The following is a 6,629-nucleotide window of genomic DNA, read 5'->3' as shown; positions in this document are numbered from 1 at the left end:
AAACAAAACTATGCAACATACATGTTTCATTAGTATGTTTCAATTCTATATTTCATGTCATGCTTATGGATGCATAATAATGATTATGCTCATGATTTGCAAAATGTTAATGCATGCTTAACGCCAAGGTGTTACAAATATATATAAAAATATACTAAGATTTATTATGTATAATAAGGAACACTACATTAATAGAAAATCTATTTTTATAAAAACATATTAGGGAGACAAACGTTGATAATATCCTTTATAAAATTAACCAAACTTAAAAAATTGACTTAAAATGAGATGTGCAATTATTTTGAGAAGAAGGGAATATATGACACCTAACTTTGGATATATGCAGCAGGAGACTGCGGCACCAGGAAGGCGCATGTCAATTGGTGAGAACCGATCGGTGACAGGGGGCAACAAGTGTAGACTCAACGACAATGGCTGCTAGGGTTTGTGTAATGAGGAGAGGTCGCCGAAGCGTCTTGTGTCTCGTGATACCATGCCAGGTTAGGCAAAAATCCACCAAAAACCGAAGCGAAGCGAATCTCGTTTTTATTGTTTTTGGTTTTGGCTTTGGTTTTTGGTCACTGAAAGTTCGGTGCTAAGTTCGGTGTTTGGTTTAATAGCCAAATGGAAACAAAAACCCGAAGAACCTAAAATGTGAGTATGCTACCAGAAGCAGAGCAGAGCCCACCTCGGCCCTGGCAGCTCGGCTTGCCTCCACTCCCCCATGCTCTGACCACCCCACCCCACGCCTCATCAGCTCATCTCCCCAATTCGCCACAAGGAAACTTAACCGCATGCAGGGCGAAAGTGGCGGCGCGACCGATGACCGCGCGAGAGCGAACAGGAGCGGCGACACGAGCATGTTGCATGCGCGAGCGGTGGCGTGACCGCGCGAGCAGGCGTGGGCGGCGTCGCGATGGCGTGCAATGGATCCACGACCAGGGAGCTTCCCGACGCGATAGCGTGAGCAACCAGGGAGGCAGGGAGCTGCTCGACGCCGACACAGCAGCACAAATGAGCAAGCCAGCTGGGAGTGGCCCCACGCGACGATACGAGCGAGCAGGAAGTGGCCCCGCGGCGACGTTTGCGAGTAGGGAGGCAGGGACGGCGACTAGCACTTGATGTGGGGAGGTGACAACCGGCACCACCACGTCAAGTTCTGTCGGTTCCGATTAAAACAAAAACCAAAATAAAAAACCTAAAACCAAAATTGTCGGTTTTCAATTTTCAAACAAACCGATCTGGTGCTACTTTTTTAAAACCGAAGTTTTAGGGAACCAAAAAACCGAACCGAATTTACAGTTTAAACCGAATGCCTAGCCTGAATACCATGTAACCGTGTATATATGTTGTGTTACTTAATGATCATAATGCATATATACATACAGTTGGCACGGTGGAGAGCCTTGGTTGATAGGTCCATGGGCTGAGAGTTCCATAGACGAAAATATGATATCATTAATATCTCTTTTTTCGATTATATAGTACAAGTCAGACATGGACAACGCACGTGCACTTATCCCTATAAACGCACACACACAAACCCTTCCCCTATGAGTATCTTCGAAGACTGGGACAACAAATCTTCGAGATTGACGAAATCACCACATGCGCCTCGTTGTCGATAGGAATGTCGTCTGCCACTGAAAGCACAACGTCGTTAAATCCTAAAATATTCACTCTCAAAGAGAGTCGAACCCAGGGCCCGAGATGCTACCGAGACTCTTTGTAACCAGTAGGCTACCTGCCCTCTCACATATCATTAATTTCTCTAAGACAGACCAATGCAGCTAGGAAACTAGTAGCAAGACATAAAACCTGTCCGTTGCTGTCCAATTCAGTACTACAAATTAGTCTACATTGTCCTCTAAATCGAGCCGCCACTAAAAATGTATTTATAGAGGCGACTGTTGTTTTCAACCGGCTCTATTTTTAGATGCCTCTGCCTCTGGAAATCGATTTCCCGCTGCCTTTAAAAATAGAAGCTGCAAATAAATTTGAATTTTCAAATGATATCGGATGGAAATATGACCAAAACAAAAGTTGTAGATATCAAAGAGTTAAGCAACTTTATAGTTAAAAACTATTTTATTTTAAATCATCTTGCATGAAAAATTACGTTTGAATTTCTCACATTTGAAATTCGAATTTTTCAAATGACCTCAGATGGAGAAACGACCAAAACAAAAGTTGTAGATCATGAAAAGTTATGCAACTTTGTACTTGACAACTTTTTTATTTGAAATTATCTATGCATGGAAATTTACGCTTGAATTTCTCACATTTGAGATTCGAATTTTCAAACGATCTCGGATGGAGAAACAATCAAAATAAAAGTTATAGATCTTGAAAAGTATGCAATTTTATAGTTAAAAACCTTTTTATTTGAAATCATCTATGCGTGAAAATTACGCTTGAACTTCTCACATTAGAAATTTAATTTTTTCAAACGATCTTGGATGGAGAAATGACCAAAATGAAAGTCGTAGATCTCAAAAAGTTATGCAACTTTGTAGTTGACAATATTTTCATTCGAATTCATTTAGGGTCTCAAATACTCATTTGAAAACTGGATAAAGATAAAATGAGGAGAATGAATATCCCATTTGAACATAAGTGTTGTATGGGTGGAGTGGTTAGGGGACAAACGCATGAAGCAACAGATCGTGAGTTTGAGTGCCGGTGGCTATGCAGCGTGCAAATAATTAAGGTCTCTTGATTTTAAAAAAAAATTGCTTTTTTTTACTCCCCTTTTTTGTCTAAATTTGTAATTTCTAGACAACGATTTGTAGAGGTGGCTCAAAATATAACCACATCTACAAATCGATTTCTAGAGGCATCTTGTAGAGACGGAATAAGAGAGCTAGAGGTAAGCCAGCCGCCTCTAAAGCCCAGCTGAATTAGTGATTCTTACGACAACGTAAGGTTGATGGGAGAGGCTCCCTCGTGCCTCTGACATGGAATAAGCGACAAATATTTTATTTTATTATACTAGTTAACTCAAGATTTATAGTTTTTTATATCATATTAAGTTCCATGTACCGATCCATTCAAAAAAAAAAAAAACTTAAGAGGTCACAATCGTTGTCTTTCCTAGCTAGCTTACAACGATGATTTTTATTTAGCCAATTAGGCCAAATGGACGAGAATCCGATCCATTTGTCCGTCACAATCGTTGTCTTTCCTAGCTAGCTTACAACGGTGATTTTTATTTAGCCAACAAATGGACGAGAATCCGATCCATTTGTTCGTCACAATAATCGTTGTCTTTCCTTGCTGGCTAACGACGATGATTTTTATTTAGCCAATTAGGCCAAATGGACGAGAATCCGATCCATTTGTTCTTAACAATACAAAGGGTGTGTACATGTCATCATGTGATTCTGACACAAATAACACGTTCCTGTAGCCTCAAGTGACCATTTCAGGACAATATAAAATATAAAATATTATAATCCCTTCATTCCAAAATAAATATCACTATAGAATACATGCTAGTCAAACTTTTTTAAGTTTCACTGGATTTTTTATAAAATAGAAATAACATTTATATCCACAAATAAATTTATTATATATATATATATATATATATATATATATATATATATATATATATATATATATAGAACTACTATCCTATAGCTGGCTACAGAATAACTTATTCTGTAGCCACTTTGAGTTATGATAATTACTATGTTAATTTATGAGATTATAGTAACTCCTTACTAAGTTGTTTAATATAATGTTATGGTAAATATCCCCATGTGTTATAGTAACCCAACTATCGTAAATATGTATTGACATTATGGTAAATTAGTATATAAAATTATAGTAAATGGAGGTGGCTACAGAATAACTTATTTTATAGCCGGCTATTGAATAGCCTCTCCCTATATATATATATGAGAGAGAGAGAGAGAGAGACACACAATGAATCATCTGATGATACTAATTATGGACTCTAAATATTCATATTTTCTTATATATGTTTAGTCAAAGTTAAAAATATTTAACTGAGAATGACATTTATTTTGGTATGGGAAGTATATAATACAGGTGTGCATGCTCCGGTCAAACACACCGGTTCACATCACATGTTGCTGGCACATGTACTGAAGCTACGTCGAAGCAGGGGTTGCCAGGTTCACATTCGCTGCAGGTTCCAGTAGGTATAGCTAGCTAGCTAGTGCGCGACGAGTCAGTCCAGTTGATGGAACTATGCACACATATGAATCACATGCATGAGCATGGCACACAACTCTGCGTCTCAACCTGGGCATTCGGTTTAAACCGACAAATCGGTTCAGTTGTTCGGCTTCAAAAAAATTTGGTTTCCAAGCTATGGCAACTGATCGGTTTGTGAGAGAACTAAAAACCGACGAATTCGGTTTCGGTTTGTTCGGCTCGGTTTTTTGGTTTAACCGAACTAACCCGAGCATCTGGTCCGCTGGTCGCCGCCGCTGCAAGTCCTGCTCGCCGTCGCGTCTGGGCGTGGCCTCCCTGCCCGCTGCCGCACCTTGGCCTGTCCTGGGAGCTGCGTGGCCTACGCCTAGGCCCCTACGTGCTGGACGCCGCTGCAGCTCGCCATACGCCACCGCTGCTCACTGCTCGCCGCTCGCCGCTCCTGCTTGGTCGATTCGCTGCTCCCCGCCCATCTCCGAGCAGATGCGTCGCTCCCCTCCGGCCCACCCTCCGTGCTGCCGTGAGCCGCTCCCCATTGCGCCACGGCGCCGCGCGCGCCGCTGCCTCTGCCTCTAGGGTTAGGGGAGCGACGCTCCATGCCGCTTGTGGGAGGGGTGCGCGTGCAGGAGCCCCGTGCGTGAGGGAGGGCCGGAGGGAGAACTCTCGCCGAATCACTACCTGTCTCGCGGTCACGCTCGCGCCGCCGAAACCCCGAAGCGCCCGAGCCCGCCTCGCGGTCGCGCCGCCACGACCTCGCGCTCGCCCTAGCGCTGTCGCTCTGCCACAGCCCTTGGCCCTCGCTCGCGCCGGCATATGGTTAGGTTTCGGGGCAGTGCGGCACAGCTGTGGCTTGCGGGAGCGAGTGCTTGCGGTTTTCAGATAGGGCCATCACCGGTCAGGACTGCGGAGTGCGGTGAGAGTGGAGGCATGTTGGGCCGACTCGGTTTCTCGGTACTTCGGTTCGGTATGGCATAGAAACCGAAGCCGAAGCCGAACACCGAACTTCACAGAACTGGAAACTAAAACCGAACCGAAAAACCGAACTACTGACTATTCGGTACGGTTTCGGTTCGGTTCGGTTCGGTGTTCGGTTTTCGGTGAAAAAGCGCCCAGGGTGATCTGCGTCGTGTGCGTGTGAAAAGATATGCATGGATAGTCAACGTTGACGCAACACGCGCCTGGTTGTTTTTTTAGATAAAGGCACAGAAGGTCTTAGATGCTGTTTGGTTATAGAACGACAACTTCAATGCAAAGGTAACCATTCCACGGCGGTAATGGAAAGGGAATCGATTATTTCTTTTTTTTCCCAGCGGAGTAAACGGCCGGCAGAGCGCGAGCGCTTCCCCGTCGTGTTCGGACGTAAAAGGGTCGAGCATTGATGCTATTTTAAGATTTATATAGTAAAAAGTTGGCTCCAATAGATGTGCTATCTAACTCTGTAAAATAGGAAGCTGGCCATCCCTTAATTTTAGGTGGCTATATAAAGCCAACTATGGATGCTAGCTATCTGATGATGAGAAAAAGCAAAGCTGTTGCAGACCTCTTCTTTTTTGAGAAGTTTTCTATTTTATAAAATGGCTAAACTATGAAATTTGACTAGTAATTTTAGCCGAACTGTTGGAGTTGCTGTAACAATTCTTGTGCCAACCAGGAAATAAAAACACAGGGAGAGAGATAATAAAGGTTAAAGACAGCACCACAAGAAATATATGGTACCACCATTTGTATATTTGGGCAACTCCTCTACTTTATGCATGTTTGGTGCTGGGAATGCCCCAAACTTGCATTGGGAAGCTTCTCATGGTTGCCCGTGTCCACATGGAAAAAAAGGAAGACTGTAGCTCAGTCTCAGAGAATGGCAGTAGCTATCGATGGACCGGATTAGCTAGTGCGCGCCATGCATGCCTGTGGACTCTCAGACTTGTGCAGACTGCAGTGGAATTGGAAACTTGGATATCTTGAGAGAGAGTGGGAGCAGTTGGTAGTGGCAACGGCAAATCACAACCCGAGAGGCGACCCAAGGAAATCTGAAGTCGCTGCTCCTTTCGACTAATCGTCAGTGCTGCTTGCTAGTGCTGCAAGGCTAAGGGCGCGTTTAGTTTGCCCTCAAAGTTGGCGCCGCCAAAAATTCAAGGTACTGCAGCGCATTGTACTGTTTCGTTTGCATTTGGTAATAATTGTCCAATTGTTCACTAATTAGGCTCAAAACGTTCGTCTCGCAAAGTACAACTAAATTGTGCAATTAGTTTTTGATTTCGTCAACATTTAGTACTCCATGCATGTACCGCAAATTTGATGTGACGGGGAATCTTTTTTTTATATAGTGCCAAAATTTGAATTCTGGGGTAACTAAACAAGGGCCAAAACAAAAAAGAAACTACTGAGGAATTTAAGTATCATCAAGAAATAAATTACAGAGCATCTATCTGTCTGTCTGACACCAAAGT

This window comes from Miscanthus floridulus, chromosome 14 (genome assembly GCF_019320115.1).
Source record: "Miscanthus floridulus cultivar M001 chromosome 14, ASM1932011v1, whole genome shotgun sequence".
Lineage (NCBI taxonomy): Eukaryota > Viridiplantae > Streptophyta > Magnoliopsida > Poales > Poaceae > Miscanthus > Miscanthus floridulus.
Note: the sequence above shows the minus strand (reverse complement) of the source record.